This window comes from Schistocerca cancellata, chromosome 9 (assembly GCF_023864275.1).
Source record: "Schistocerca cancellata isolate TAMUIC-IGC-003103 chromosome 9, iqSchCanc2.1, whole genome shotgun sequence".
Taxonomy (NCBI): domain Eukaryota; kingdom Metazoa; phylum Arthropoda; class Insecta; order Orthoptera; family Acrididae; genus Schistocerca; species Schistocerca cancellata.
In genome coordinates, this window is record NC_064634.1 from 181,345,877 (window position 1) to 181,366,565 (window position 20,689).

A 20,689-nucleotide genomic window follows, 5' to 3' on the forward strand; every position below is an offset into this window, starting at 1 on the left:
TGTATGCGCATTATATTACATTTATCTACGTTTAGGGAAAGCTGCCAGCTGTCGCACCATGCATTAATCCTCTGCAGGTCTTCCTGGAGTACGTACGAGTCTTCTGATGTTGCTACTTTCTTGTAGACAACCGTGTCATCTGCAAATAGCCTCACGGAGCTACCGATGTTGTCAACTAAGTCATTTATGTATATTGTAAACAATAAAGGTCCTATCACGCTTCCTTGCGGTACTCCCGAAATTACCTCTACATCTGCAGATTTTGAACCGTTAAGAATGACATGTTGTGTTCTTTCTTCTAGGAAATCCTGAATCCAATCACAAACCTGGTCCGATATTCCGTAAGCTCGTATTTTTTTCACTAAACGTAAGTGCGGAACCGTATCAAATGCCTTCCTGAAGTCCAGGAATACGGCATCAATCTGCTCGCCAGTGTCTACGGCACTGTGAATTTCTTGGGCAAATAGGGCGAGCTGAGTTTCACATGATCTCTGTTTGCGGAATCCATGTTGGTTATGATGAAGGAGATTTGTATTATCTAAGAACGTCATAATACGAGAACACAAAACATGTTCCATTATTCTACAACAGATTGACGTAAGCGAAATAGGCCTATAATTATTCGCATTTGATTTATGACCCTTCTTGAAAATGGGAACGACCTGCGCTTTCTTCCAGTCGCTAGGTACTTTACGTTCTTCCAGCGATCTACGATAAATTGCTGATAGAAAGGGGGCAAGTTCTTTAGCATAATCACTGTAGAATCTTAAGGGTATCTCGTCTGGTCCGGATGCTTTTCCGCTACTAAGTGATAGCAGTTGTTTTTCAATTCCGATATCGTTTATTTCAATATTTTCCATTTTGGCGTCCGTGCGACGGCTGAAGTCAGGGACCGTGTTACGATTTTCCGCAGTGAAACAGTTTCGGAACACTGAATTCAGTATTTCTGCCTTTCTTCGGTCGTCCTCTGTTTCGGTGCCATCGTGGTCAACGAGTGACTGAATAGGGGATTTAGATCCGCTTACCGATTTTACATATGACCAAAACTTTTTAGGGTTCTTGTTTAGATTGTTTGCCAATGTTTTATGTTCGAATTCGTTGAATGCTTCTCTCATTGCTCTCTTTACGCTCTTTTTCGCTTCGTTCAGCTTTTCCTTATCAGCTATGATTCGACTACTCTTAAACCTATGATGAAGCTTTCTTTGTTTCCGTAGTACCTTTCGTACATGATTGTTATACCACGGTGGATCTTTCCCCTCGCTTTGGACCTTAGTCGGTACGAAATTATCTAAAGCGTACTGGACGATGTTTCTGAATTTTTTCCATTTTTGTTCCACATCCTCTTCCTCAGAAATGAACGTTTGATGGTGGTCACTCAGATATTCTGCGATTTGTGCCCTATCACTCTTGTTAAGCAAATATATTTTCCTTCCTTTCTTGGCATTTCTTATTACACTTGTAGTCATTGATGCAACCACTGACTTATGATCACTGATACCCTCTTCTACATTCACGGAGTCGAAAAGTTCCGGTCTATTTGTTGCTATGAGGTCTAAAACGTTAGCTTCACGAGTTGGTTCTCTAACTATCTGCTCGAAGTAATTCTCGGACAAGGCAGTCAGGATAATGTCACAAGAGTCTCTGTCCCTGGCTCCAGTTCTGATTGTGTGACTATCCCATTCTATACCTGGTAGATTGAAGTCTCCCCCTATTACAATAGTATGATCACGAAACTTCTTCACGACGTTCTGCAGGTTCTCTCTGAGGCGCTCAACTACTACGGTTGCTGATGCAGGTGGTCTATAGAAGCATCCGACTATCATATCTGACCCACCTTTGATACTTAGCTTAACCCAGATTATTTCACATTCGCATTCGCTAATAACTTCACTGGATATTATTGAATTCTTTACTGCTATAAATACTCCTCCACCATTGGCGTTTATCCTATCCTTGCGGTATATATTCCATTCTGTGTCTAGGATTTCGTTACTGTTCACTTCCGGTTTTAACCAACTTTCCGTTCCTAATACTATATGCGCACTATTTCCTTCAATAAGAGATACTAATTCAGGAACCTTGCCCTGGATACTCCTGCAGTTTACCAATATTACGTTAACTTTTCCTGTTTTTGGTCTCTGAGGACGGACGTTCTTTATCAACGATGATAATGTCCTCTCTGGTAAGCCGTCAGGTATTTTATCGTTTCGCCCAAGGGGGGGTCCCTCTAACCTAAAAAACCCCCGTGTGCACGCCACACGTACTCTGCTACCCTAGTAGCTGCTTCCGGTGTGTAGTGCACGCCTGACCTGTCTAGGGGGGCCCTACAGTTCTCCACCCAATAACGGAGGTCGATGAATTTGCAACCATTATAGTCGCAGAGTCGTCTGAGCCTCTGGTTTAGACCCTCCACACGGCTCCAAACCAGAGGACCGCGATCGACTCTGGGCACTATGCTGCAGATATTAAGCTCAGCTTGCACTCCGCGTGCGATGCTGGTTGTCTTCACCAAATCAGCCAGCCGCCGGAAGGAACCAAGGATGGCCTCAGAACCCAAGCGGCAGGCGTCATTCGTTCCGACATGTGCTACTATCTGCAGCCGGTCACACCCAGTGCGTTCAATAGCTGCCGGAAGGGCCTCCTCCACATTACGGACGAGACCCCCCGGCAAGCACACCGAGTGCACACTGGTATTCTTCCCCGACCTACCCGCTATTTTCCTGAGGGGCTCCATAACCCGCCTAACGTTGGAGCTCCCTATAACTAATAGGCCCGCACTCTGTGACTGTCGGAACCTTGCCGGAGAATCGGCCACTGGCCCAACAGGCGAGGCATCCTGTGGTGGCTCGGAAACGATGTCATCACCACTAGGAAGCACCCCGTACCTGTTGGAAAGGGGTAAGGCAGCTGCCACGCGGCCAGATCCCACCTTCGCCTTTCGGCCAGGCACGCGCGAGCCCACCACTGTCCGCCATTCACCCTGGAGTGATGGCTGACCGGTAAGATGCTCACTGCCGGAAGACGCAGCGACATCAGGGGTTGCATGTGACTCCAAGGCCACCGAAGTAGGCATAGGTCTCACCACAGTTGCCCCAACGCCACTACGAGCCGACGCCTGCGCCTCGAGCTCGATGAGCCTAACAGACAAAGCCTCCACCTGCCCCCGAAGAGTGGCCAATTCTCCTTGCGTCCGCTCACAACAACCACAGTCCCTACACATGACTATGTTTACCCTACTCTATACGATGACAAATTCCCAAGATAATCTTCTGATGAGCTACTCTGATAATCAAGAAACACTCACTGAAATACGAGACGCGAAAACTACGCTAGGTTTTCCCAGAAAAACTATTTAAAAGCTAAGCGCAGCAAATAAATACAAAAACGCTTTATACAAACAGTACTCGCTGCTGCTGGTGCTCTCGCTCTGGCTGTCACAAGAAAACTGCTGATTCAAGTGACTAGTGGCTAACGGCCGCGAAACAAACAAAACACTTGGCTAACTGACAGGTCGGTATACGAAACGCCGCGCACGACTACTATGCCTCACACCTCTAGAAAGGCGGACATATGTGTGTTTCGACAGCACAAACACGGCGAAAAGGCTATTTTATATAAATTGACCAAGAAGACCAAAGGGTCTATGAGATCTGATCGAAAGATGAACAACAATCTCTCCACACAAGTGCCGTCCCTAATACTTCATTGGCTCTCAAGTACTATGGATCGACTGTGCCGGTTGGTATTTTGCTTCAAAGTGAAGAACTAATTTCAGGTATCAGCAATGACGAAAATCAATGACGAAATGAAACCATTTATACTGTCATCATGTTTCAGTATCGCTTGACAAGAAGGTCATGATCGCAATCCATTTTAATGAATGGAAGTTGCTTTTCAAGGAATTTAAGTGTTTCGACTTTCAGTCTGAAATACAGTATTCCACGTGGACAAATTTGATGATGCTTGGAACCATATCAAGCAATAACAAATAGTGCGAAAAGGAAGTTGGTATGTAAAATCAGAAAGCAGGACAGAAAGGAAAAGGAAACGAAGAGGCTTTTCTGGGTGTAATAGCTAATTAACGGAAAGGGAAGGAAATTAGTCTCACTCATGAAGTTAGTGAGGTCTGCAGTTTTCTCGATAGGCACTGAGCTAACAGCCGTGACGGACAGGACTTTTTGGCGAAAGCTTTTGGCAGTTAACTCCGCGCAGCACTTTCTTTTGACTCCATTGCGTGAAAGTTTTGCAGCAAATGTGCAGCTTGAGGAAACTTACCAAAAAATTTATCCCATTTTTGAGCAGCAGTAATATAGAAGGAACCAACAAAAACCATAATTGGTTGTACACGATCTGCATATGTGGTCAGAAACTCTTAAACACGTGAATAATCCAGTACTGCAGCAATGTGACAGCTATTTCCACAACGGTTGTTTCCCGTCCACTTTTTGTCTTCAGAAATCACTACCAGGAGGTAGATACCTTGAAGGATAACTCTCATGTATTTAATAAAAGGTATCTAAGACTTCTGAATAAAATCTTGTGCTTAGTAGCATTGTTTGCAGTGAAATCGACCCCAAGGTAAATGCACGAGACAGAGATCACAGTTTTAGTCTGCCTGAAGATTCTGTATTCGTTTCTATAAATGGTACAATAGTGTGGAACAGATTCGTTGATTTATCTCTTGCTCTTCTTCACCCTCTATAAACTTAACAATAATAGTGTAACTTCACTTGTGGATGAGAGACTTATATGCTGACTGCGCCCGAAATCGCCAGTTTACCATAGTTCGAGGACACAGACGAGTTAGCAGATAAATTCGTCTTGTTTCATCTGTCAGCGGCCTCGTTGCTTCATTGATGGACTATCTGGTCATAGATAAAACATATGCCATTTACTTTAAAAAATTCGGGACTCCTGCACGTTGTGGACAGTGTAGTAAAATATTCTAGCTTCGAAAACTCTTTGGCCGTTTGTTGTTTAGCTGCATGTATTCCACAAAAGGATGAATGATAGTCACTACATTCCGCAGCAGAATGCCCGTATACTTCATTTATTATCCGAAAACGTACCCAGAGTCACAATTAGGCGCAAGATATCTAGGCTGCAGCAAGAGTACCAACCCACAGTACTTTAAAAATAAAAAATGCTTTTTGACGCTGTAACGCGAGGGGGCGCTAGAAATCGCAGGAGGCAACTATTCGGTAAATCTTTCAGTGGACCGCTGATACGAATTAAGTCACTATTCAAATCCTGCGTTCTTCCGCGTCAATTTCACAACATAGGCCTCACAAAATGCGGCACTTCAAATTGCAAAATTACTTTGCCTTTCAAAATAATAGTTAACGGTCCTAGCAATTTGAAGAAGCACGACTTCGTAGAAAGCCCAAGTCTTTTCATAGCTCATTTCATCCAAACCGGAGCAAATAACATACAGGGTGAAGAAAAATTCGAGCACTCGGACTTCGCAGCAAGATTCCTCACATACTGGCAGCACAAAATTGTCTGTCATTAAATTCCGTCCTGCGCATATTTCCGGAAGTAGCTGGGCGTTAAAGATTAAGGTTCTAGCAACACTGTAATCACATGTACGATAAATAGCTCTGTCATCATGTTGGCGTCGTTCTGTGCAGTTGGTGCAGTGAATACCGGTTTGAATTAACATGCAGGAAGTCGAGGGTTCGATTTTAGGTCGAGGCATACTGTTTTTATTTGCTAAATGTAGTCTGATTGGTACGGTATCTGGTATCGTAATCGTCATATAGCGACTACAGTGGGTCTTCTACAAAACATTTGCTATTACCTGCTACGAACACAGAAATATAAGTACAGTCGTTTTCACTGGCAGCTTTTAAAGAAGCCTTTGTGATATCATGGACGCGAATTGTTTCACACCGCTGCATCTATTTGGTTCCAAACCTGTTTTCTGTGTTCCCTCCCCCAATGGTCCCATCGATTAGTACCAACTATTATTCTTGCCAAGTTCTGGTCCATTACATTTCGTTACGGCCTTGTATCACCAGTAGCAACGTTCTTTGCAAATAATTTCCCAACTCGGTTACCATTTTCATGTATTATCTCCATGAAACCACTGATTATGCTTCCAACATTGACTCTGATAAGCGCATGCCATTTGTTAATTATCTCCGTGCGTTACTATTATTATTAATATTATTATTATCGATGGAAAGTATGGAAATATCACGTCCGTTACCGTTAGGGAATCAGTGTAACTCGAAAACTAACATCCCACAATTAGCAGTATCGGGATGAATCATGCACAATAAACACTGTGAGAGGTGATGCGCGTTAGGTGGAAAGCCCGCTGCTATTAATGATGTGTTTTAGCTGTATTCGCTGATCAGCACACAGGGAGTAGTTACAAGTGGAGTCACGTGCCTGTAACAGACTCCACATACATTCGAACATATCGTATTTTCTTCTGATTGGCAGACGTACGGCATACACAAACGACGAATATGTGGATATCCGTCTCTACCTTGGTACATCTGGAACTGGGCTGGCGTTGGCGCTCATGAATATGCTGTTACATATCATGGTCGACGTCATGTCGTGTGATAGAGCTCATTCGCAGACTTGACACAATCCAGGTACTGAGGAACTTATTCTGGAGGTCATAATCCAAGAACACCAACGAAGTACACGTAGTGTAGGAAGCTAGTTGCGTGTCTAGGAACGCACGGTCGTTGACGTGCTACACGTGCATGGGCTGCACCCCTATCATTATTCTTCAACGGAAACGGCCTTGTGGTAACACCGGTTCCCGTCAGATCATCGAAGTTAAGCGCAATCGGGCTGGGCTAGCACTTGGATGGGTGACCATCCGGTCTGCCGTGCGCTGTTGTCAAGCGGGGTGCACTCAGCCCATGTGAGGCAATATGAGCAGTTACTTGATTGAGAAGTAGCGGCACAGGTCTCGGAAACTGACACACGGCCGGGAGAGCGGTGTGCTGACCACATGCCCCTCCTTATCCGCATCCAGTGACGCCTGTGAGTATGACACAGCGGCCGGTCGGTACCTTTGGGCCTTCATGGCCTGATCGGGAAAGTTTCATTATTCTTCAACGCAATACTTTCATCCTTTGGACCGCCGTCTGTGGATGTAATTTTCTGACTGGTTCCAATAACAATAGGAAGCGAGCGACGACTTCACAAACACTGAAATATTGTCGGACGAAGCAGCGTTCACCCGTGAGGATATCTTCAGTATGCACAATGCCTACCATTGGTCTCACATGAAACCGCCACCGTTGATATCAAGTTCGTTTTAGCATCAACGTCTGGGCTTTTATATCGCGAGACAGGCGTTTGGCCTGACCAGTTCACTGCACAAGCGATTGGCCTGACGCACCGGAAGATGTTCCACTTCACGTTCGGCAGAGATTTTGGTTCCAACGCGATGGAGCACCTGCACACTTTTGAGGTAGTGTGCGACAATATTTATACAGAAAATTTCCAGTGAAACGGCTCGGAAGGGGAGGTGCAGTTGTAATCTGCGTTCACATGATCTGAATCTTCTGGATTTTTTTCTGTGGGAACACTAGAAAGAGCACGTGTATTTTACTCCACTGACACATATGGAAGAACTGATAGCACATGTTCATGCTGGTCTTGTATCTGTGTATGCAGCCATGTTGCAAAGAGTCCAGAGCTGTGTGATCCAGCGGGTCGCTCAATGTTTGGCGTGTAGGTGGGTCGCTTTGAGCATCTGCTCTCAGGAAAACGTATTCTTTTGTAAACGTCTTGCGGTCGTTAATATCGAAATTAGTATTGTCACTGGTTGCTAATGTGTTACATCTGAGAAGACATACCACATGTTGTATAAATGACTAGTACGTGTTGAGTTATTTAACTATGCAGTCACCTTTAGTATCTCGAAAATGATAGTTTTTTTTAGTTATTTGTCGTATGACAGGTCATTTTTTTAACTGTCTGATTTGTCTGTCTATGTTTTTTGTAATGTTTACCGTTACAAAACACTGCACTATGAAAATGTCGGACACGTGTGTCTTAAGAATACTGCAGTATTATATGGCAGAAGAAAGTTGACAAAGAAAAACAAATCCGCCTTGACCCAGGATCGAACCCTCGACCTCCTACATGCCAGCCCAAAACGCTATGCACTGCACCAGTTGCATATCGTAATAGTGATGTGCTGACAAAGTTAGTTAAGTACATATCATTACAGCATTGCCAGACTGCCAGTCTTTAACGTCCATTTAAAGCCAGAAATATGCACAGGACGAAATTTTGTGACAGACCTTTTTGTATTGCTAGTACACTTCACAGGACAATTCGTCAGGAACTAGATACACTCCTGGAAATTGAAATAAGAACACCGTGAATTCATTTTCCCAGGAAGGGGAAACTTTATTGACACATTCCTGGGGTCAGATACATCACATGATCACACTGACAGAACCACAGGCACATAGACACAGGCAACAGAGCATGCACAATGTCGGCACTAGTACAGTGTATATCCACCTTTCGCAGCAATGCAGGCTGCTATTCTCCCATGGAGACGATCGTAGAGATGCTGGATGTAGTCCTGTGGAACGGCTTGCCATGCCATTTCCACCTGCCGCCTCAGTTGGACCAGCGTTCGTGCTGGACGTGCAGACCGCGTGAGACGACGCTTCATCCAGTCCCAAACATGCTCAATAGGGGACAGATCCGGAGATCTTGCTGGCCAGGGTAGTTGACTTACACCTTCTAGAGCACGTTGGGTGGCACGGGATACATGCGGACGTGCATTGTCCTGTTGGAACAGCAAGTTCCCTTGCCGGTCTAGGAATGGTAGAACGATGGGTTCGATGACGGTTTGGATGTACCGTGCACTATTTAGTGTCCCATCGACGATCACCAGTGGTGTACGGCTAGTGTAGGAGATCGCTCCCCACACCATGATGCCGGGTGTTGGCCCTGTGTGCCTCGGTCGTATGCAGTCCTGATTGTGGCGCTCACCTGCACAGCGCCAAACACGCATACGACCATCATTGGCACCAAGGCAGAAGCGACTCTCATCGCTGAAGACGACACGTCTCCATTCGTCCCTCCATTCACGCCTGTCGCGACACCACTGGAGGCGGGCTGCACAATGTTGGGGCGTGAGCGGAAGACGGCCTAACGGTGTGCGGGACCGTAGCCCAGCTTCATGGAGACGGTTGCGAATGGTCCTCGCCGATACCCCAGGAGTAACAGTGTCCCTAATTTGCTGGGAAGTGGCGGTGCGGTCCCCTATGGCACTGCGTAGGATCCTACGGTCTTGGCGTGCATCCGTGCGTCGCTGCGGTCCGGTCCCAGGTCGACGGGCACGTGCACCTTCCGCCGACCACTGGCGACAACATCGATGTACTGTGGAGACCTCACGCCCCACGTGTTGAGCAATTCGGCGGTACGTCCACCCGGCCTCCCGCATGCCCACTATACGCCCTCGCTCAAAGTCCGTCAACTGCACATACGGTTCACGTCCACGCTGTCGCGGCATGCTACCAGTGTTAAAGACTGCGATGGAGCTCCGTATGCCACGGCAAACTGGCTGACACTGACGGCGGCGGTGCACAAATGCTGCGCAGCTAGCGCCATTCGATGGCCAGCACCGCGGTTCCTGGTGTGTCCGCTGTGCCGTGCGTGTGATCATTGCTTGTACAGCCCTCTCGCAGTGTCCGGAGCAAGTATGGTGGGTCTGACACACCGGTGTCAATGTGTTCTTTTTTCCATTTCCAGGAGTGTATATTCATTTCGTCGCCTGATAGGGATTCTCGTGCTCTTAACACTGGGAAAAACTTTCTTCGGGCACATTTATTCGTTAACGAGGTACTACGACAAACGTAGAAGATGTCTTAAGATTCATAGGTCTGAATGGACAGCATATTGACTCGTGACATCAAAGATGTTTCCCACGACCACCGTGAGTTTTTCAGCGAGGAACTCGAAAGTAAACTAAATAAATGCGTTTTTTCAAAAAGAAATTAATACAAATTACAAATATTTAAAAAAAAATTGTTGTAGTACTACCGACTGTGAAACAATACTAATATTTTATCAATATTACCATTGCAGCGGTGTGAGAACTGAACCTGATACTGCAACCGAGTATTCAGAACTGCTGTTCCAGCTGTACCTGTCTTCATAAGCCAATAAGAATAATGTAACAGCAAAGTAAGCCTGTCACTCCAAGAAGGCATTTTTATACACTATGAGACAAAAAAAAAAGAAAGACGGACCACGAATTAGTTATGAGAACTGGTCACAACTCAAATTCATACTGGTATCGACGGAAAATCCAAAACTGTAATCTTTGGTGGTCGGTGGACGAATGTGTGACGCTGCAGCGCAATTTCACCGCACACCTGGCAAGAATAGTAAACAGGGGACATGTTGAATCTCATTCCTTGTACTCAGTTGAGCTCAAATTATGCTTCGTAGAAAGGCGCATGAACCATATGCGCAGATATCAGTATTTGAGAGAGGACGTGCAGTTGGGCACAAAGAAGCCGGTTGGAGTAATCGAAAAATACTCGACATTTGAATAAGAGTGATGCCATTGTTTGACGGTGTTGGCAGGAATGAGTGAACCATGGCCGAACACTGCGTCAACAACGAAGTGCTCGTCCCAGAGAAACGACAGAACGATATGACCGAGCAATCGTCAGAGAGCCACTCAGAGCCACATATTTATCATTATCACCATCTGACGTGCAACTGGTGCATTAGTAACCACAAGGAACACTAACAGCAGGCTCACAGAAATAGAGCTGAGCTCAAGGTGCCCATGCGCCTACTGCCATTGACATGTGTACACCAATAATCTCGTTTGGGCATATTCTACCTGGTATCTCACTGATTGGAGTTGTCTTCGGTGATGAGTCCCGATAACCAGCGAAAACGCGTCTAGACACGTCCCAGACAGAGGTGGGATATCAACCTAATTGTTGCTCACTATATGGCTCGACAGCCAGGAGTGACAGACTGGGGGTGCATTTCCTTTCATAGCAGGATCCCTTTGGTTGTCATGCACGACACCCTTGCAGCCAGGCGATACGTTGACCACAATCCGCCCTGTTTTGTTGCTCTATATGGCAAGCCATCTAGGCTTAGATTTCGGTAAGATAATGCTCGTCCGCACACGGAGAGAGTTTCTACTGCTTATCTTCGCGCTTCCCAAACGCTTCCTTGGCCTGCTCAATTGGGAACGTTAGTAGCATCGTGGGCAGGGCCCTCCAACCAGCTCGGTATTTTGTGAACATAGCGCGCCATTTTCACACAATTTGGTACGATATTTTTCAGGAGAACATCCAACAGTTTTATAAATCAGTGTTAAGCCGAATAACTGCTTGCGTAAGGGCCAGGAGTGGGTCAATGCGTTGTTGATTTGCTCAATTTGGGAAGCTCTTTATCTTGAATAAATAATCCAGCTCTTCTGAAATTGTAACCTTCTGTTTGTCTGTACATGTACATCATATCTATCGATTTCCGTCCCATTCCGATGATTCCTTCATGGTGCGTCTTTTTTTACTTTCTTCTCTTTTCTTTTTGTCTTAGAGTGTATTTTCCGAGTAATTATTATGCAACATTATAAAACTTCATGTATTCACCATAAAAGTACAGAGGCATTTGTAATGGGAACTGCCACAACAAAGAGCTTTTGATGTTTTTTCATCAATCCGTTAACTCATAAATTATGTATTAAATTTTATACAATTAAATAATCAACCCTGAGTGCTGCGGTAAATGCTTTTAATTCGGAAGCTGCTCGTAAGTGCTATTTCTTATGCGATAATTAATACAAAATATGTCTAGGCAGAGCCGGCACCATATGTTCAGCCAATTTTCTAAAAATGACCTTGAGCATAGCGTTGTTGTTTAACGGTAACAGATTGATGCCTGCATGGCTAACAAGCGATTTCATTTCGAGGTATAGGTCGGCACTTTTCGGTAACAGTTTGCGTCAGCATTATAGTTTTCCATATAAACCCAATTGTTATTGGAATTACGGGGCACGATGTTAATGGCAGAAGGGATTAATTACTTATGTGAACTCTAAGACAATACAAACTGCAGAGATGCACAGTCTGATACATTCCTCCCTACCTATTTGTTTTTTTTTTTTTATGTTAGGGTCTCTCCTTGTGTTTTGTCTACACAGTTTAGTTAACGATCCTAACTACAGTTGAATTTGCAGATATAAAAGTTGAAATCTATGAGCGTTTTAGTGTCCTCATGTAAGTCTGATGTTTTTCATGACTATTCACTCATTTTTTTAGCTATAAATAAAGCGGAAGGGATCATTCAACCCTCCTGTGAGAGCTCTCCAAACGCCATCTGTGCACTTGTATCTGTACCTCTGCATTTGTATCTGTATCTCTGCATTAGTAACAAAAGGCGATATGTAACCTCCACGAACTGTAAGTTCTGTATACATAAAGGTGTAACTTCAGTGACGTTAAGCCATTTTGTAATTGCTCTCACACATTTTTTGGTGCCTGAAACTGTGATAGCACCAGCGACGGAAATTTTTAGTATCTCTGTGTTGTTTGCAATATTTCAAGACGACTTAAACATTTTTGAGCGATTAAAAACCCAATTTCCTCACACGTTATATACAATGCACGCTCTCGGTAAGTCCGTTACGCATTGTGACCTTCAACTTGCTTACATTAATTATTGTAGTTTATGAGCCGACCGCGCGTATACTAGCTAATGGAGTAATATTTGATTCCAGGGCGGAAGAATAACAGTGAACTACATAACAAGGGCGTAGTTGTCGTCAGAATGTTTAATAGTAAACCTTGTTAGTTGTCAATACGTACTAGCAACGCTACAATGAAAACGTAACACGTAGAGAAATAGTAAAAGGAGTTATCATTGCGTCACATACACTCCTGGAAATGGAAAAAAGAGCACATTGACACCGGTGTGTCAGACCCACCATACTTGCTCCGGACACTGCGAGAGGGCTGTACAAGCAATGATCACACGCACGGCACAGCGGACACACCAGCAACCGCGGTGTTGGCCGTCGAATGGCACTAGCTGCGCAGCATTTGTGCACCGCCGCCGTCAGTGTCAGCCAGTTTGCCGTGGCATACGGAGCTCCATCGCAGTCTTTAACACTGGTAGCATGCCGCGACAGCGTGGACGTGAACCGTATGTGCAGTTGACGGACTTTGAGCGAGGGCGTATAGCGGGCATGCGGGAGGCCGGGTGGACGTACCGCCGAATTGCTCAACACGTGGGGCGTGACGTCTCCACAGTACATCGATGTTGTCGCCAGTGGTCGGCGGAAGGTGCACGTGCCCGTCGACCTGGGACCGGACCGCAGCGACGCACGGATGCACGCCAAGACCGTAGGATCCTACGCAGTGCCGTAGGGGACCGCACCGCCACTTCCCAGCAAATTAGGGACACTGTTGCTCCTGGGGTAACGGCGAGGACCATTCGCAACCGTCTCCATGAAGCTGGGCTACGGTCCCGCACACCGTTAGGCCGTCTTCCGCTCACGCCCCAACATCGTGCAGCCCGCCTCCAGTGGTGTCGCGACAGGCGTGAATGGAGGGACGAATGGAGACGTGTCGTCTTCAGCGATGAGAGTCGCTTCTGTCTTGGTGCCAATGATGGTCGTATGCGTGTTTGGCGCCGTGCAGGTGAGCACCACAATCAGGACTGCATACGACCGAGGCACACAGGGCCAACACCCGGCATCATGGTGTGGGGAGCGATCTCCTACACTGGCCGTACACCACTGGTGATCGTCGAGGGGACAATGAATAGTGCACGGTACATCCAAACCGTCATCGAACCCATCGTTCTACCATTCCTAGACCGGCAAGGGAACTTGCTGTTCCAACAGGACAATGCACGTCCGCATGTATCCCGTGCCACCCAACGTGCTCTAGAAGGTGTAAGTCAACTACCCTGGCCAGCAAGATCTCCGGATCTGTCCTCCATTGAGCATGTTTGGGACTGGATGAAGCGTCGTCTCACGCGGTCTGCACGTCCAGCACGAACGCTGGTCCAACTGAGGCGGCAGGTGGAAATGGCATGGCAAGCCGTTCCACAGGACTACATCCAGCATCTCTGCGATCGTCTCCATGGGAGAATAGCAGCCTGCATTGCTGCGAAAGGTGGATATACACTGTACTAGTGCCGACATTGTGCATGCTCTGTTGTCTGTGTCTATGTGCCTGTGGTTCTGTCAGTGTGATCATGTGATGTATCTGACCCCAGGAATGTGTCAATAAAGTTTCCCCTTCCTGGGACAATGAATTCACGGTGTTCTTATTTCAGTTTCCAGGAGTGTACTTTAAGCCGTCGTCCGCCATATTCATAACCCCAAAAATTAGCTTTTGGTGTGTGGGCTTTGATAATAAGTGCCATCTTGTATCATTTGCAGGTGTATTAATCGTTCTGATTATAATCTAAAGCATAACTTAATCACATTTATTTCGTAAGTGGACTGGTTCAAGCGATATTGTATTTTATATAAATGAATTGTCGTGCCGCTGGTACTTTTACTGCAATCTTTTTAGTTCTGTAATTTGACTTGGGATTTATTATCAGTACAGCTCGAAGAGCGTTCTGGAATAATGCTGTGGAAGGGAAGATTGCAAACCGTCAAAACTGTAGAGGAATGTTTGGCGAGGATGGAAATTGTCAGGATGCGCCGTATTAAAACTCGTCCGAGTGTCCCAAGAGATTTATAATTTCCAGCTACAGTGCCTACATTGCTCTCGGTCTATGTGCAATGCTGAGGACACCACTTCGCTGTCTGCGAAATGGCTTGGCACGGAGTGGTTGCTTTAGCGACCCATGCAACACACTGCTGTGTGTCGGCCTTGTACGGCCGCAGAGTTGTGACTATGTCAGGATGCGCCGTCAGTCGACTGCACTCTTCGCCCCTGCCACATCAGCGCCACCCGCTAGGAGCTGCAAAGCGACCCATGTTGTGCTTCCTCGCCGGCGTGGCTAAGATTGCGGCGACAACAAGCGGCCATGATCCAGCATCCGAATCTGCGGCCCTCGCCTCGGGATGCCTCCGGCGTGTGTTGGGAGCCAACAAGACTGCCCGCAGTAGCGAGCTGTGTCATGGCCCACCACTGGCTGGCTGCAGACCCCGTGTTGGCCTCAGAGGGTCGAACCAGCGACCTGCCGTGGGCTGGAACGCTGGTGCCCCATCTGCTGCTGCGTGTAGCCAGTGGTGTGTGACACCCCACCGTCCAGGAGAAGTGTCACACTTGAATCTCTTGTTAGTAAACTGGCACCTATTTTTATGCAGCTTTGCACCTCTGTTTTGCTAACGCGCCGCTCTAAATCATGTACTCATAACACGTGCGTTGGGCCATTGGGCCCCTTCTGTCTGTAACTTGCGCCATGTACACCGCTGCGTTTACTCTTTTCAGCAGGTCTATGGCCCTGTGCCCTCCATTCTACTTTGCAACCGCTGGTAGCGCAACTTACTGTCAACAGGCCCGCACATGGCTGTAACTTGTGTGCTCAGAAATATTGCTCCAAAGCTAACCTTTTCCCATCTTAAACGGTGGTGCCACTAAAAAACATAGCAAAACATGTCATCAGCAATTTTGGGAATATGACATACGCGGAACATCGGTTTCGTCATTCGTAATAAAAAAATATTTGAAATGCGAAAGCATGCTTTTCACATCACATACTTCGCATCTTGATTATTCGGAAAGTGTGACAAAAAGTAAGTTACATTAAAGATGCCAAAGGCTTTGTGTTACTGGTCAAATATGCATTTAAGACCAGAAAAAACGTCTGAAAGTGCCTTCCTGACACTGTGTTATTACGAAAGCACTGTAACATTTTCTATTTAGCCCGCATCTCGTGGTCGTGCGGCAGCGTTCTCGCTTCGCACGCCCGGGTTCCCGGGTTCGATTCCCGGCGGAGTCAGGGATTTTCTCTGCCTCGTGATGGCTGGGTGTTGTGTGCTGTCCTTAGGTTAGTTAGGTTTAAGTAGTTCTAAGTTCTAGGGGACTTATGACCACAGCAGTTGAGTCCCATAGTGCTCAGAGCCATTTGAACCAAGCCATTTTCTATTTAAAACAGCTGCTGCGAGATTAAGAACAACAAGCAATTGTAAACAGTAGTTCAAAATGTTGAAATGTGCCTGAATTTCTAAAGGACCAAACTGCTGAGGTCATCGGTCCCTAGACTTACACACTACTTAAACTAACTTATGCTAAGAACAACACACACACACACCCATGCCTGAGGGAGGACTCGAACCTCCGGCAGGAGGGGCCTCGCAGTCCGTGACATGGCGCCTGAAGCCACGCAGTCACTCCCCGCAGCTAAACGTGCTAATGTTTAGGGACTGCTAACATGACCACGCCTGTTTCAGAACAATATACAGCCTAAGTCTTTGACGCCATGTCCCCTCATCAAAGCTCCATGTCTAAACATGAGTAAAGATAACTGAAAACGTCTCTGTATTATAAACGGAAACGTAAAGAGCACAACTTTCCAACAATACACACCTCGTCAAAGAAATATTTTTGACAATTTCACGTTCAGTAGTGGTATACATTAGCGTTGGATATCGTAAATCTTTCGGTATTTAATGGCCTCGGGCGATGCTATCCTATACTACCTTAACAATACGGAATACGAAGCCGACGCCATAGTAAGTGCATAGTATACAAACTCTGTGAAGCGTGTGACCCTGAAGGCAAAATACAGTACTGAGGAATGACTTTCAGACATTACAGATAACAGGACACGTTCTGTGGTCTCCACACGGTTGTGAAGTTACAGTATTCGACTGCTACTGATCAAATTAGAGCCACTTTCCCTTGACACTGCGTGGTGGACTCAGTTGTGGGTACTGTTAGAATCCTCTGTCGGTGCAGACAGGGGCTTTATTCGAGGGTGTCTGGACAGCGAACAAACGAACTCGGTAGAATAGATTTTTCTAACCGCAGCTGTCTGTGAAAAAAACCAAGAAAATTTTACTAGCACGCTATGGTGATAAAAATAGAATTACCAGGTACATCATGGCTCTCTGGCAGACTCCGCACCCGTAACATCTGATTCACCAGAATCTCTTAACTTGTAGAAGCTCTGAGGGCACTACAGGTAAACGTAAGGGCTCGTGGCTGAATAATCACTCTCCAATTCCTCCCACTCTTCCAGTCTCACCTTATTATTAGAAGTTTAAATTTGTGTCTTTCGTCTTTCCTTATTTTCGTTAACTCAGTAGACCAGGGGAGTTTCTGTTTCGGTGCACGGGCGATATTTGGGAGAGCTAATTGTGCTTCTCGAAGCAGGTCCGTCAGAGTGTGAGCTGTGTAGTGTATGGAGGGAAAATTCTTGAACAACGTCCCTTAAGTTTTAGCAGTCAGCCTTGTTTAGAAGAAGTCGTTGTTTTTGTTCGTGTGCAGTTCGTGTGCTCATGTTTGTGTATGTGTTTGTGTGGATGAGTCTGGCGTTGTGGCACTGTGTATGGCATTTTGTAGTACTTCACATTTGTTGACATAGATTAAGGAATTGACATTTGCTAGTGAGATGTCAATATTTCTGGTTCCTTGTGCATTGTACGGCAAGAAAAAAGGAATATAAATGAGATAGTGTTAATACTTTCATCCTTTTTTACCTCCTCTGCATTACTACAGATGACGTGTCAGTGAGCACGTTTGTACTGTGCATGCGGTACACGTGAGGTGCCTAGTTGTTTCCCCTGCCGTGTGTGGAATACATAAGTTATTGTACACTTCACTAACCTGCTGTCTTGATGATGATGATGTCCCCAGCGCAGAAAACAGCAAGCAGGTCGTGGATTCTTTTTCTTGAAGCTGAAATTATTTTCGCAAGGAATTGCTGCTACGAATAAACTATAACTCATTTGGGATGCCACTCGCGTTTTTATTGACATAGACACGAGAAACTATTCTTGATCACAAAGTACTGAACATATCTTTCCACAGTCATTATATCTGGCTAAAATAACATGAAATACATCCTGCCACAGACAACATGTCTGTCTACTGGAACCGCCAGAACTGGAGAATAAAATTACATGAATCAAATACTACTATTACAGACAACATACCTGTACCTAGCGACGGTCGCAACTGTAGTAAATAAAATTGCATGAAACAAATACTGCAATAACAGAGAACATGACTGTCTACTGTAACGGTCAGAGCTGGGGAGCCGGACTGCCCGAGACACTTCGCGCGCCAAGTCAGCGAGGCCTGACCCGAACACCACCGAAGTGCATCGGCAGTAATAGCGTCAGTCTTTTGTTTTAGTAATACTTTGATATTAATAATTTTGAAATGACTGATTGATAACTGGCTGTTGAGAGATGTTTATTTTAAAAAAATGAAGTAATTTGTATGACAGGTTTAATTAATAATAGCAACCAAAGTTTAACGTTTTGGCGCCCTACCACCGAACACAGCAGCCAATCACAGAGCAGCAGCATCATGCAGGCGGTCTTTCTCACGGGAATGGTACCGAATCTAACATCTGTCACCTGTACCTCATCCCACATTGCGTCATCTCTACGCTTCTTGCATCTCCACTGCCCTGAGAATAGCTTCCTGGAGCCTAATATGATGGCTGAATAAGCCAGAAATATTACAATTGTTTGCAGTATGTAGGTGTTTGTCCTGCTTTGCTTAGAAAAAACAGGCTGCAATCATTTATTCGGTCAATTAAGATTTGTCGCCTGTTCTCTGTTCTGTCTACGTGCCATAGAATCGACAGTGCCTTGACGTCACTAAGAATGAGTAATCTTTTGTCCATAGAAAATTGTGCTATGTCTCGTATTTGGTCAGAAAAGGCTCTATGTAATATGAACTGTGTGACTACGTGATCAGAACAAAGTCGTGTTACTTTTGTACAGTTTATGTTCGCTATTGCAATTGCAGCGCTGGCAGTCTGAATCCCTGTAATTGTTATGAGATGTTTGGAAAGGCCTGAAAGTCTCCCGCCACACATATATTACTTTTGGAGACAGATTATATCTGTTCAGAAGTCTACCCAGTTCCACTCCAACCAAACGGCTCCTATTGCAGTTTAGTTGTAAGATCTTCGCAGCGGGGGTGGGGGGAGGTGATATTTAATAATGCCAATGTCTCTTCAGGGTCGGAATAAACGTGCCCATGCACCCGAAGAAAACGTTATAAATTTTAGCTATGTTTAAACCTTCACCTCTTGGTGCATATGCCCGTCTTAAGAGTCAGCAGAGTTCACAATGGTCGACTGGCAGGTTCTTTGTCCTAAGCATCATTCTGTTGGACTGCTCTGCTGTAGGAAAACCTATTTTTTCCCTTCCGGGTGATTGAGGCGTATCACCAAACACAGAGAAGTCGGGAAAATTTCCCGATTTTCTAACCTACTTACGCTTAAGTTACTCTCAAGATTATCATAATCAGTTACGTTATTATTGTGTTGTTTGGGGTTTCTATGAGTGTTCTGTGAAACATTCTGACATTTGTCTTCTTCTGTTATTTTTGTACTGTGGGAACAATGTGTGAATGAAGCATTTTTAACTGTATTATTAGGTAGATTGTTTGTATTTAGTATTGGACTTACAGTTCAAATGGTTCAAATGGCTCTGAGAACTATGTGACTTAATTATCTGAGGTCATCAGTCCCCTAGAACTAAGCCTAAGGACATCAAACACATCCATGCCCGAGGCAGGATTCGAACCTGCGACCGTAGGAGTCGCGCGGTTCCGGACTGAAGCCCCTAGAACCACTCGGCCACCGCGGCCGATGGACTTCCAGTATCACTGTTTTTGGAATACTGTTCGCCTATCTCGAGGTTATTTGGCAATAGAGTGTTTTTTTTGTGGCTGTTTCCCTGTGTGTCTGTGCTGTTGTGCTGCCACCATATGTACAACGTACGGGCTTTATGTACGGTCTGCATTTGCTAGAGTCATATTCTGAATAATATTTTAATAGTGTGACCTGTTAACAGGCGTTTTATCTTTTTGTATTTCTTGTACTGATGTGTCAATAATTCTATCTGTCCCTTATTTTTCCGTTTTGCTATCAATAAAATGCCCTAGGGCATTCTTTTGTGTTCGTTTTCTGATTATTTTGTAATATTCCCCGCTACATTGGGATAAAACGTCCTCTTCCAGCTCTTCCACTCGTAGCCGGTCGGGTCTGGTAGATTACCAACTGGAACGTTTCGTGTTTTATCTGCCTTCGTACGTAGTAGTCAATGCCTCCCAGCACACACACGTCGTATACGTGATCAGTGATGTTAAGATGTCTTTGCTGCATTGTCACACATTTGTAACGATGTAAAACTGTTTGTTTCTAGACCTGTTAATTGTGCTATACCCACATGTTGTCGCCAGGTGACTGCACGCCACCATACTCTCGTTTTGATTGATGGAGACTCATATTTGGGTTTGTGTGTATTGTTCCTTCACGGAAAAATACTTGTGGTTGCCTACAGGATTATGATTGTATCACACGCGAGCACCTTCTCGTCTGCAGCTAATTGACGACCACGAATGCCTCTCTTCAGGGTTCCAAATATATGTGAATCGCTTTGGGAGAGATCGAGACTGTATGTAGGATGTGTAAGGGCTTCCCAGGGAAACTTCTATAGCGTTGTCGAAGGTGGAAACACATGGACATGCCACAAATATTTCGCTTCCTTTTCTGCTCTGAGACGAGTAAT